Here is a 14338-nt window from a genome sequence, read left to right on the forward strand (position 1 = left end):
TTACAGATATTAGAACTGCATGGAAGAAAACCAGAAATAAATTATGTGAAATATTAGAAATGTATCCACATTGCTCATAAGAGTCAGCTATTAAATGCATCTTTTTTTTTTTAATTTATTTTTTAAACCCTTACCTTCCATCTTAGGATCAATACTGTGTATTGGTTCCAAGGCAGAAGAGTGGTAAGGGTAGGCAATGGGGGTTAAGTGACTTGTCCAGGGTCACACAGCTAGGAAGTGTCTGAGGCCAGATTTGAACCTAAGACCTCCTGTCTCTAGGCCTGACTCTCATTCCACTGAGCTACCCAGCAATCTCCTTTGAATGCACCTTTAATACTTTCATGATTTGTTTATACCTGGAACCCTACAGATCCCCAAGAGAGGATTTCAGGGTCTTTGATCCCAGAGAGAGAGAGAGAGAGAGCAATGACCAATTAATTTGTTAGTTATTGCTAGCCCGATCAATTAATTGATTTTCTTATCCAGAAGTCAAGCTCTCGGAATTTGTAATTGTCACAGTTGAAAGAAAAAAAAATATATATTAGAAAAATACCTCTCTGATTTAATCAAAGCAAAAAACTAAGAACTATCCATGTATCCCATAATTGAGAAGTAGCTATAATCAAATTGTGGCATATGAACATAATAGAACAATAGTAGGTCATACAATTTTTAAAAAACATTAATGATATAAATAAACACAGGAAAGAAATCAATGAAGTAATACAGAATATAGAAAGCAGAAACAGAATAGACTAGTGACACTAATGTGAAAATGGCAACAGCAACATCAAAATCCAGAAAAAATATGGAAAGGAAAAGACCTGGAAAAGTAATTGGTAAGCAAAAATTATATTTTATTACTTTCTTGTTAAAACTAATATATAATTTTTGAAGCAAACAATATTAATGGGTCTTATGATTTCACATATGACTTTTTAAAAACTTTTTTTGTATACTTGAATATTTTTTTATGAATGGTTACTAAAGATAGGATAATTTTTAAAAAAAAACTGGTAGGGGTATAGAAGGACATATTTATATTGAAAAAAGGTACCTCCATAATCATTGGAATGGATTAAATATTAAGATACCAAACTTGGTCTCAGAAGTTCTGGGATTATCATATAATCATAGATTTCAAGGTGGCAGGGACTTTGAAGATCATCTAGTCCAGTGTTGGTGAACTTTTTAGAGATCACATGCCCAAACTACATCTTCAAGCTGCCTGTGAGCCCCTCACATTACCCCAGTCAGCAGAGATAGGAAATGTTCGCATGGGGCTGCTGGACAGAAGGGCAGGGCATGTGAATGTTGTCCTCTGGTGTGGTAGAGAAGGAAAGACATGCCACATCTTCACCAACATGGATCTAGACTAAACCTCTCATTTTACAGATTAAAAAAAAAAACAAAAACCCAAGGCTTGGGAAATCTAAGTAATTTGTTCAGAATCATAGAGGTAAATAAGTAGCATAATGAATATTTGAACCCAGGTCTTCTGAGGCCGTAACAGCACTCTTCCCATGGTAACAAGCATTTTGGGTCACAATCTCAAAAGTGTTTGCAGTTTTGAGCATGGTGTACCTAAATTCATTAGGCAGAACCATGAATTTTAAAAATTAATTTCATGCATTTTCTCCATGGCACCTAAAAATACCCTTCTTGACTAATCTAATCCAGTTAGCATATTATTAGCATTATTTGGGAGATTTTGGGCTTAATACCACCTGTGGGGTATAGGAGAGCAGGAAGCAGGATCTGCTTTCACCAAAGAAGAATATAATAAAGATAATGGAGATTGTAAAACTGCAGTGTTTCTGGTTTGGCAGGCAAAGCAGACCTGATCCCAGAAAAAAATTCCTGGACCACAAATTCTTGGCTTCCCAAAATGGGAAAGGCCTTGAAATCATTAGGAATTAACTCATCAAACTGATTCAGAGGAGGGCTGATTTTAATTTAGGCCATAGCTAATAAGCAAGTTGCAGCAAAAATCCACTTCTATCTTATAGCAAGAAAAATACAATGTGGAGCTCTTATTTTCCATTTTCCTAAGGTTTTGAGTTGCCTAAACTTTGTATTCTTGTGTAACTCATCATTACCAAGACATTACACAGTATTGATTCTAAGACAGAAGGTAAGGGGTTTTTTTTGTTTTGTTTTTTAATTTAAAAAAATTAGAAAATATACAGGACATTCTGGTGCATTTTTAGTAACTGATTAGTTGATTTCATAGAGATGTTCTCATCCAATATGTATATTTTGTCTAGAGTACTTGTTAATGATTTTAAGTAAGGTAGGGAAATTGACAAATTCATTAATTCAATTGGTACATTCCACCCTTTATATAAGCATTTCTTTTGTGTAGAGGGAAAAATACCTGTCCTATGCTTGATCTACATTGTACATGAAGTACTTTCCTTTTGAGAAGACTCTAGACATGAGCCAAATACAATCAACAAGGGATTTTCCTGGTTCTGTGTTGGGAATATAGAGAGCCAGAGGCACTGAGAAAAAAAGTCTATCTCCTCTCTTTAGCCAACTGGTTCTCCAAGGACTTTGCCTAGATCAAGTATAAACCCAGGACTAGGGCACTATCAGTGAGAAAGACCATTGTTGCAAGAGTATTTAAGAAATGCTGAATAATCTAAAGCCAGTATACTCTTGTTAAGTTGAAAATTGACATTAGGAAGGGGATCAGGGAAGAGGGGGTGGTGGTGGGAGAGGAACCAAATGTCTTACATGTCCTGATAAGGCTGGAAGCTTTGTCTTTAAAAGGACTTAAGGAAGGATGTTTCACTATCATATAGTATGAACAAAAGAATAAAGGCAGGGCAGGGAAAGATGTTTCCTAATGCACTTGATATATCCAGACCAGTTCTGGTTTCTGACAACATACCTCTCTTCAGCCTGGTAAGGGTTTCCTCTTTTGACTTCAAGTGGATCACTGTGGCTTTAGGCAGTTCTTTGGGGTTGCTTTATGACCCTCATTCGGAAGATGTTAGCATAGCTCAACTCTGTTCCTCTCCTACTTCTCTGGAGGAAAAGCCCAATTTCTTTCTGGTACAGATAGTATTTTTGAGGGTTTTAAGACGGGGGAATGGGAGATCAGTTTCCTCCTCTATGAAATGAACAGTTTGATCTAGATGACTGCTAAGGTCTCTTCCAGTAAATCCCATGATTTAAAGTGTGGTATCATAGAAAAAAATATACAATTTAGAGTTGTGGTTCTGAGTCTAGGTTATCTATTACTCATTACCACTATCATCTTGGTTGGACAAACTTACTAAACCCCTCTATGCCTCAGGTTCCTTATCTATTAAAAAAAAGAGAGAATTGTACAAGATAGTCTCAGATGTCTAAAATCTCTAAAATAATAAGAAATACTGTGAATTCAGGAAATAGTCAATAGTCTAATTTGGCAAAATTGTAAAGTATGAAAAAAGAGGAGAAATGTAAAAAATGAAACTCAAAAAAATAGGTTGGAAACAGATTTTAGAGGGCCTTCAATGCCAGTCCAAAGAGTCTGTATATTTGGGGTGAGGGGGAGTGTGGTGGTGGATGGTGGCAGGATTAAGAGGCCATGTAAAGCCAGTGAGAGTTCATTTGTTTGTTTTATCTTGACAGAAAAGTTACATGATCAGAGTTGAACATTAGAAAGATTACTTTGAGAATTCTGTATAGGTCAGGCTTGAAAAAAGAACAGGAAAGAAAGAATGGGAAAAAGGGATACCTGTTATCCCTAAAAAGGGAGGCCAAAGCAAAACACAAATGGATTTGTGTCTTATATATGGGCAGTACCTCAATGTACCTTGTCACCTATCCATTCTTTCCCATCTTTATGACTCACATCCATATCCTTCCATAAATTTCATCATCAGGGATCTATTCAATGTGCTGGGATAGGGTCCTTCCTTCCTTTTTTTGGCACCATGAGAATTACCCCTATAGCATGCAACTCACCCATAAATTGTCTCACCCTGTGGCTATCTCATCTTTTTTGCTCTTACATTTCTTTGATGGTATTTGGTTGGCAATTTAAGAATGCATTTTTGACCATGGCAACTCATGAAACAAAGGGAAAAGTGGCTATTGCAATAATCCAGAGAAGAGGGAATAAGACTCTAAGCTGGAGAATAGCAAAGGGAATGGAAAGAGATGACAGATGTGATAAATGAAAGGCAAGATCTATAGAATTTGGGTAAATGATTAGATGCAAGGAATAAGGGGAAAGGAAGGTTTCAAAAATAGATTGTACCATGTCATTCAAAATGGGAAGTTAGGTGGGGGAGAAGGTTGGGAGAGAGGCAGAGAAAGAATTCATTGCTTTTTCTTTAAAATATCTTGGATGGGGACTTGTAGTTTGGAGGCTACAAAGTCAAAGAGGAACCATATTCTCAGACATATTCTCTAACAAAGATAAAAAATAAAAGAAGACTGAATAGTGATTGATAAATTTTTAAAAACCCACTATATTATCTTTATCTAGCCCAAAATTGGACAAAAAAAATAGTAATGAACCAACAGTTAATAGGAAAATGATCTCACCAGAAAAGGCAGGGCAAGCACAAGTAAATGAGCTGGAACCCTGCCAACACAAACCAGTGATGCTATAGGGCAGTGAGGGCAAACCTTTAGAGATGGAGTGCTGGGCTCCACCCCCCACAAGAGTGTCATACTCTCCCCCTGAAATGCTGGATATACTCCATCCTCCCCTTACTCCACACAGAGGAGGGAGAAAGCACTCCCATTGGGCTGCTGGACAGAGGGATGGGTGAAGTGAGGGATATACTCAGTGAGTGTAGAGAAGAGAAAGGAAGTAGACCAAACACCACATTCCCCTCGTGCTCTGTTGTCTGTGAGCTGAACAGCTCTGCCCGAGTACCTCTGCCTTTCTAGTAATGAACTCTGGGGTGGCAGTGGGGAGTGAGACTGGCTGAGTGCTCATAGAGAGTGCTCTGTGTACCATAGGTTCACCATCACTGCTACAGGGGTATCTAAAACATGTGGTGCTCTACACTCATGGACAAAGTCTAGAGTACTCAGAAAAGAACTTCCAAGGTGGTCAAAAACTGGTCTACTGATTGCTTTAACAAAGCCAGGAAGTGGCAGTTCACATTAGCATTTCCTAGAAGTTCACTCTACTCTGACCTAAGATAGCATGGAGTAAGGGGTCCTGAGGAAGCACTTGAAACCCAGATATTCTAGGGAACCTCACTATGAGTTCAGTCACAATAGTAGAAGTAGAAGTCAGTAATAGCAACAAAGGAAGTCAAGACTAGAACTAAAGAGAACATGGCAATTTGTGTAGTGGGAATGTACCCCAGGGCTACGTTCCCCAGAATTCCTTTAGTATTTTCCATAATTCCTTTCCTCTCTCCACCATGTTGCGTCCTCACATTTTGTAAATAGTTGTTGTGTATAAACAACCTCTCTCAGGCTCCATCTCTCTCTCTCTTTCTCTGGCAGCTCTGTGCTTGCTTCTCCTATGTGTGGTCTGGGACACTTCTTTCTTTTACTGAAGTTACTACTTTCCTTTTGCTTCAAGTTATTATTAATAAACTTTATAAAATATAATACTTGGAGTACTTGCATATTGATTTTTTTTTTATTTTAAACCCTTAATTTCTGTGTATTGACTTATAGGTGGAAGATTGGTAAGGGTAGGCAATGGGGGTCAAGTGACTGAGCTACCCAGCTGCCCCCTGCATATTAATTTTTTCTTTCTCCAACATTTTATTTCAGCAGGGCAGGGAGGGGAGGGAGGAGGGCCTTCAGCAGGGCCGGCCCAGAGCGCTGGGCCGGGTCTTCTCCAGCATGGGGCTCCCTTCCCAACTTCCTCTCTGAGCTTCCGGGGCCTGCCAAGGGGACAGAAAAGGCTGAGAGGGGCTGCGCGAAGCCAGGGCTCCCCCTGGCCATGCGGCCCCTCAGATCCCTGGGAGTCAAAGGCCCAGGGGGCACGGACGTCTTCAGAGCAGTCAGAGCCCAGTGCTGGCATCATCGGGGTGCATATTGATTTTTAATCTTATCCTGGTAATAAATTCATTAATTGACGAAGGCATCATAATTCACTGTAAATCTGAACACAATACACCCATCCTGCCTGTTAAAAAGCCCAAATTGGGGCCCAATGGCAAGCATCTCTATCAATTTGACCAGGATTTGAGGGCTGTGAACAATCACATTATAAAGAGACACCCCATAGTTTCCAACATAAACACTATTATTTCTTCTTTTCCTACCATAGCTATATACTTTACTGTAATGGACTTGTACTCCACTTTCTTTTCTATACCTAAACATGAGGATTCCAGGCATATCTTTGCTTTCACCTGGAAAGGTTCCTAAGGGACCTGGGCTCGTGTACCCCAAGGGTTCATGGAAAGCCCTACATTACTTACACAATACTTAACTGCCAATATGGATGCCATTAAATTTAAATACAGCCATTTAATCCAATATATGGATAAATTGCTCTTGGCTTCACCAAATGCTACAGCATGCCAAGAGGATAGCAAGCATCTCCTTTTACATAGAGAAGCCACAATGTCTCCAAAGACAAAGTTCAGTGGTGTCTCCCCAGAGTATAATATTGGGGTTTCACTTTAACTGCAGGGTCTCATTCAATTTCTTCTAAGCATATTGAAAATATCCAAAAATTAAGTGCTCCTACCACTAAAAAGCAATTGAGAACGATTCTTGGAGCAATGGGATTTTGTCAGCAGTGAATCCCTTGCTACAGGGAAATCACTAAGCCCTTTGTATCACTCACAAAAAACTCAGTCCTGAACCACTTAAATTGGAAACGGAACATCTGATAGCTCTTTCAAATTTAAAACAGGTTATCCTGTCTGCCCTGGCTCTAGGCATCCCAAATTATGATAAAACATTTACCTTATATATCCATGAATAGAGAGGGGTTGCTTCAGGTGTTCTAACTCAATTTTTGGGACCTGCTCAATATCTGGTAGCCTATTATTTGGCCCAGCTGGCCCCAGTAGCTTCAGGAGCACCACCATGCCTTAGAGGAGTAGCTGCCATGGCTTTATTAGTAACCAAATCTGCTGATCTAGTATTAGGACCCCTCTAACCATAATGTATCTACACAACATGGAGACATTGTTATTAAGACAGGACAGGGGGCACCTAGGTGGCTCAGTGGATTGAGAGCCAAGCCTAGAGATGGGAGGTCCTAGGTTCAAATCTGGCCTCAGATACTTCCTAGCTGTGTGACCCTGGGCAAGTCACTAAACCCCCATTGCCTAGCCCTTACCACTCTTCTGCCTTGGAACCAATACACAGTATTGACTCCAAGATGGAAGGTAAGGGTTTAAAAAAAAAGACATAGAACATATGCATTTATCAAACAAAGGATTATGAGATATAAGATAACCCTATTGAATAATGAACATATCACATTAAAACTCTGTGGAGTTCTTAATCCTGCAACCTTACTCCCCAATTTTCCAACTTCCAGAGAACCTTTACAAGACTGTACATCTTTAGTGTCCATTGCTGATAAACTTCATAATGATTTACTGGACAACCCTTTGGATTATTCTGATTTAATGTTATTTACAGATGGTTCTTTGTTTATGAGGGAAGGGGTGCCTATACAGGAGCGGCAGTAGTTACTGAATTTGCTACTCTGTGGTCAGCTTCCTTACCCTCAAATGTAAGTGGACAAGATACAGAACTCATAGCTTTGAAACATATCTGTTGATACAGGATAAAAGGGTCACAATTTACATGTCACGCCATCAGCATGCTATGACGTCAGAGGGGGATTCTTAACATCAGCTGGAAACTGTATTGCCAACACAGACCTTACTTATTACTGAACTTCTTTCTACCCTCCAACTTCCCAAATCCATAGCAGTTGTTCACTGCTCTGCACACACATGTGGCACTGGACCCTGTCTCCAGGGGAAATAACCAAGCAGATATTGGAGCGAAACTAATGGCCTTGGAAGGACATGAATTAATTTTGCCATTAAAAATTACTGATGTTTTGGGTCTATCCCTTTCCTATAATGACAAGGAAGTAGAAAAATGGAAGAAAAAATTTAAAGACAAACAGAATAATGGAGTATGGGTATCATCAGACGGCAAACCCCTACTCCCTAGCACTTTCTATAACCAAATTTGTCACTCCATCCATAAACATGGTCATTTCAGAACACAAGGCATTATAGACTCTGTTAAAAGAGTATGGATAACTCTTCTGCCTTGGAACCAATACACAGTACTGATTCTAGGATAGAAGGTATGGGTTAAAAAAAAAAAAAACTATGGATAGCACCTGGAATAACTACAATTGCCTCCAAAGTATGTACAGCTTGTCCTACCTGCCAGGCCTTTAATCAGCATGCTTTTCGTGGAAAAGCCTTTGGTGGACGTCCTCTCACTTAAACCACAGTATGAACATTTACAAATTGATTTTATCTCTATGCCAAAAGCTAGACTGTATAAATTTTGTATGGTCATAGTCAAACAGCTGACCAGGTAGCCTGAAGCATTTCCTACTGCTCAGACCACTGCAGCTTTTGTTGCCAAAGTTCCTTTGAAAGAAATCATTTCTCATTTTGGCCTGCCAACACATATTGATTCAGATAGAGGAACTCATTTTACTGATTTGGTCTTATCTCAAATTTATTCATGTTTGGGGATAACTCCTAAATTTCATATACCATATCATCCCCAGAGCTCGGGCAAAGTGGAAAGAATGAATAAAGAACTTAAAACTATGATTGGCAGGGGGCAGCTGGATAGCTCAGTGGATTGAGAACCAGGCCTAGAGATGGGAGGTCCTAGGTTCAAATCTGGCCTCAGACACTTCCCAGCTGTGTGACCCTGGGCAAGTCACTTGACCCCCATTGCCTACCCTTACCACTCTTCTGCCTTGGAGCCAATACACAGTATTAACTCCAAGATGGAAGGTAAGGATTTAAATTTAAAAAAACAAAAAACAAAAAACAAAAAAAACTATGATTGGGAAAATGAGCACAGAGACTCATTTAAAATGGCCCGAGATTCTACCTCTGACCCTATTTTATCTCAGAAGCCAACCCAAGTGTTGATTTACACATCTCACCATTTGAGATGTTATTTGGACACGCACCTATTCAGGCACAACCATTTACCCCTCCCTATACATCATTGTTAGGAGAGGATACAACCATTGCCACATATATCAGACAATTACAAAAAAAATTGCAAAACCTCCACAGCTCTGGAGCTGCTGTTCACATAGGCCCCAAAGACTTCTCATGATTTAAACACAGGTGATAGTATGTACATAAAGAATTTTAAACGTATTGGGTCAACCGAACCTGCTTATAATGGACCGTTCCAAGTCCTATTGACTACACCAATAGCCATTAAAATTGGGGAGAGGGACTCAAGTATTCATTGTAGCCATGTAAAATGAGTACCTCCTATTGATAATGAATAATTGCCTGTAATGATAATATTTGACTATTGATCATGATAGGACTTGCCCATTGCTAAATCTGTACTATTTTATTGCACTATATTTGGTTGATCCTTGTACTTGAACAAATTGCTCTTGTAGGACAACACATATATTACCTCAAAAAAGAAAACCTGCATTAGTGACCTATATTGACTTGATATGCCTTTTGTAACATTTTGTGCCTTCTGTAATTTTTTTTTTGTATTTTTCTTGAATGTACTATTGCTTCTATATCTCCACTGCTTTATCTACCTCATTTGCAGGGTGGATCATGGCAAGTTAAAGAGGAAATGAATTTTATTTTTTGATAAGTAACTTCTATATTTTACCTCTGTGATTGTGAAATATATACATTTTTTATATTTTTCATTATTGTTTTTCTTCCTGCGTGTGCGCTACAGTATTTGATGAGAAGATTTTTTAAAATTGTTTTGATTTTTGCAATAGAATAAGGTAAGATATCTATTTGCCTAGCATATAAATGTGTACCCAAAAAACTTTAGAGTATGGCAACCTGCCACTAGTTGTTTAAATAATATGAGACTTTTGTTCGATGAATATGTCTGAATCAAGGAAAAAGGGACCACAAAGGAGCACAGAAGTTGACCTGCAAAGTGCCTCATGAGCGCAAAAGGTAAGAGACCAAACCAATCCTACGGGGATTGATGAGATTCTGCAAAAAGAGTGCAAGAACCTGATCATGTGTGAGACTTGAGGTTGTGGCTGTTTAACATGTGTTAAATGTAAGACTTCCTTGTGCCACACACTCTATCAAGTACATAACATTGATTGTTCTGGCTCCATTATCCTGGAAAGCAAAGAAAAAGGTCAAACTGGGGAATGCTATTTCCCATTTGTTTAGAGATCTAGTCTCTTTTTCTATTTTCTTTCATGATGTGACAATTTACTGTAGTCCAGACTGCTAAACTGGGTTAGTGAGTGATTGTAGTTGCAGGCTTACGAGATATGGATCTCTACAAGAACCTGCTGTGATTTGTTAATTTTTTCTTTCTTCCTAGAATTTTTCACATTTTTGATATTCTATATTTTGCTCAGAGGTTTTTTCTAATTTCTTTGGATTCTTTGATATTTTTGATAATTAATTCATATGCCTTATAACTCAGGCATGTATCCCTATGTGATTCCTATGTGTATCCCTGTATCCTCCTCAGGGGGAACTATGTTATTGAATTTGAGCCTAATTTGGAACAAGAGACTACCTCCCAGAATCCAGAAGGCAAACTTTTTGGAGAAGGCACCACAAAGATGCCTGCAGAGACCACACACTGCACCAAAAGATCCAGAGTGAATTTTGAGATATGGTGAATTTGAACTATTTGGGGTTGAATGCATTTATTTTGAATGTATACTCTTATGCCAGAGGAGACTGCTCCCAAATTGGTTTTTTGTCAATGTAGCAATCATTGGTTTTGTTCTTTTTCTCTTTCATGTCCCTCTTATCCCCAAATTATTGTAATTTCCCTTTAAAAACTATACTATTATATGTACCTCTAGTTAAAGTTATAAGTTATGTTTCCATGATCCATTGGGGAGACTGGTCTCCCAAAGGATCACAGGGGAAAATGTGTAGTTAGAGAGTTGTACCCCAAGACTATGTTCCCCAGAATTCCTTTCCTCTCCTCAACACATTGCGTCCTCATGTTTTATAAATAGTTGTGTGTAACTCCACCCTCTCTTGCACTCTGGCTTTCTGGCTCTCTGGTGGCTCTGCACTTGCTTCTCCCGCATGTATGGTCTGGGAAACTTCTTTCTCTTGCTGAGGCTACTACTTTCCTTTTGCTTTGAGTTATTATTAATAAACTTTATAAAATATAATACTTGGAGTATTTGGATATTAATTTTTAATCTTACAAATTTCAACCAAAAATGCATATGGGGTTAGATCCTGGCCCTGGCACAATGTTCCAAATCAGGAACTGAGGGTGGAGATACGATTACCTAGTTACCTTCACCTATAAATATAAAACACTCAGTTATATATATGAAGAAATATTACAAGTCTAGAAATGCCCCAAGAAACAAACCTATAAGAAAGCAAAACTTCAACTTCATCTACTATAGAGTCCCAGAGTGGGGAAAATTTGGCCACAAGAACTATAAGACTACCTGGAAGAATTTTTTAAGAGAGAAACAACAGGGAGCAGCTGGGTAGCTCAGTGGATTGAGTGCCAGGCCTAGAGACAGGAGGTCCTAGGTTCAAGTCTGGCCTCAGACACTTCCCAGCTGTGTGACCCTGGGCAAGTCACTTGACCCCCATTGCCTACCCTTACCACTCTTCTGCCTTGGAGCCAATATACAGTATTGACTCCAAGATGAAAGGTAAGGGTTTAAAAAAAAAAAAAGAACTCTGAAAGAAAGAAATCAAGAGGGAATAAAGACCTTAGAACAGAAGATAGAAAGCCTTACTACTCTGAGTAATTCCTTGAAAATCAAAATGGACCAGCCACAAATCAGTGACTCTCTATAACAAGAAAATTATAAAAACAATAAAAGACTGAAAAAATAGAAGAAAGTATAAGGAATGTACTATCAAAAACAAAGAAAAGAAGTAAAGGAGAGATATTTTAAGAATGACCCTATTCCCTGAAAAACATGACAACACTAAAAAAAAGGCTTGGATCCCATATTATAAGAAAAGGGAAAAAAAAACTAAAAGAATACATTGGTCATAACTCAAATGAAAAGCAAAATGAAACCCTGAAACCTCATAGGCAAAAACCTAGTTTTAAAGTCAATGAAAAAATACTTAAAGCAGCTAAGAAGAAAGAATTTGATAGTTCCCACACTGCACATGTTCAAAGATCAAAATGGTCTCAGTACAAAGATGACATGCAAATTCATGAAGCATTCCGTATTTTGGGAGGAAACTAATATATTACTATAAGAGAGAGAAAGTTTTGGAATATGATATTACAAAAGCCAAAAGATAAAAGTTTACAAACTCTGTATCTCTTACAACAATAAACAATACAGAAATATATTTTGCATGATAATACATGTATAATACTGTTCAAATTACCTACCATCTCTGGGAAGGGGGAAAGGGAGAGAGGGAGACAATTTATAGCTTATAACTTCACAAAACATGTGGGAAATGATTACATGTAATTATTAAAATAAAATATCTTTTTTAAAAAAGTTTACAAATTCTGTATCATCATCTGCTCCCGACTGACATTCACCCACACGTTGGATTTGTTGTTAAATCTTGTTCTTGCCTTCACAATATCCATCATCTATGTCCCTTCTTTTCTACTCACAAAATCACCCCCAAGGTTCAAATCCTTATAATTTCTCACCTGAACTACTGAAATAGCCTCTTATTTAGTCTCTGAGTCTCATTTTCCTCTCCATTTGAATCCATCCTCCATAAAGCCTCCAAAATAATTTTCCTAAAGCATAGATCTGACCACATCACCTTCCCTATTCAATACACTTCAGTGGTTTCATTATTACCTCCAGAATCAAATGTAAAGTCCTTCCTTTGGCAATTAAAGGTCTCCACAACCTAGTCATTCTTAATGCTTTGTGCCTTTGCACTGGCTTTCCTCATATCTAAAATGTTCTCCTTTCCAATATCTCTTAAAATCTTTGGCTAACTTTAAGACTCAATTCAAGTACTACTTTCTCCAGGTCTTTTCTGTTTCCCCATTGACTTGACAACCCCCAGTGCTATCTCCTTTATAATTACCTTTCATGTACTAAAGCTTATCTTATATGTTCTGATATATATTTCTGTATATACCTACATGTGTGTAAATATGCACATATCTATCTTTATGTATGTATATGTATATGTAGTCTCCTCCAACAGAACATAAGTTCTTTTTTTTTTTTTTTAAACCCTTACCTTCCATCTTGGAGTTAATACTGTATATTGGCTCCAAGGCAGAAGAGTGGTAAGGGTAGGCAATGGGGGTCAAGTGACTTACCCAGGGTCACACAGCTGGGAAGTGTCTGAGGCCAGATATGAACCTACGGCCTCCCATCTCTAGTCCTGGCTATCAATCCACTGAGCTACCCAGCTGACCCCCAGAACATAAGTTCTTAAGGGCAGGGCTTGCTTTAGGTTTTTATTTGTATCCCTAGTATTTACTCAAGCAATTGGCACATAGTAAATGCTTAAGAAATGTTCATTGATTTTTTATACAATTCGTTTAACTCCTTCTATATTTGAGTAATTAGACCCCTGTCAGAGTTTTTTGTTATAAAGATTTTTTCCCAATTTGTTGTTTCCCTTCTGATTTTGACTACATTGTTTTTGTTTGTACAAAAGCTTTTTAGCTTAATATAATCAAAACCATTTAATTTATATTTTGTAATTTTCTCTAACTCTTGCTTGGTTTTAAAATCTTTCCTTTCGCAGAGATCTGACAGGTATACTATTTTGTGTTCATTTAACTTATTTATAGTTTCCCTCTTTATATTCAAGTCATTCACCCATTCTGAATTTATCTTGGTGTAGGGTGTGAGATGTTGATCTAAACCTAATCTCTCCCATATTGTTTTCCAAATTTCCCAGAAGTTTTTGTCAAATAGTGGATTCATGTCCCAAAAGTTGGGCTCTTTGGGTTTATCATACACTGTCTTGCTGACGTCATTAACCCCAAGTCTATTCCACTGATCCTCCCTTCTATATCTTAGCCAGTACCATATTGTTTGGATGACTGCTGCTTTACAGTATAGTTTAATATCTGGTACTGCTAGGCCCCCTTCCTTCACATTTTTTTCATTATTTCCCTTGATATTCTTGATCTTTTGTTATTCCAAATGAAATTTGTTATAGTTTTTCCTAATTCAGTAAAGAAGTTTTTTGGTAATTTGATAGGTATGGCGCTAAAAAGG

At 38.0% G+C, this 14338-nt stretch overlaps 1 protein-coding gene and 1 non-coding gene across 2 annotated transcripts in view; both read right to left on the minus strand.

Moving 5' to 3' along the window:
* Positions 1-14338, minus strand: part of TET1 (tet methylcytosine dioxygenase 1) — a 191937-nt gene that overhangs the window by 154984 nt on the left and 22615 nt on the right. The window lies entirely within an intron of this gene.
* On the minus strand, positions 5918-6006 carry LOC123238519. Its single transcript, XR_006505679.1, has one exon. It is a non-coding gene; the product is annotated as a small nucleolar RNA SNORD88 (small nucleolar RNA).

Source organism: Gracilinanus agilis, chromosome 2, assembly GCF_016433145.1.
Source record: "Gracilinanus agilis isolate LMUSP501 chromosome 2, AgileGrace, whole genome shotgun sequence".
In the NCBI taxonomy this organism is placed as follows: Eukaryota; Metazoa; Chordata; class Mammalia; order Didelphimorphia; family Didelphidae; genus Gracilinanus; species Gracilinanus agilis.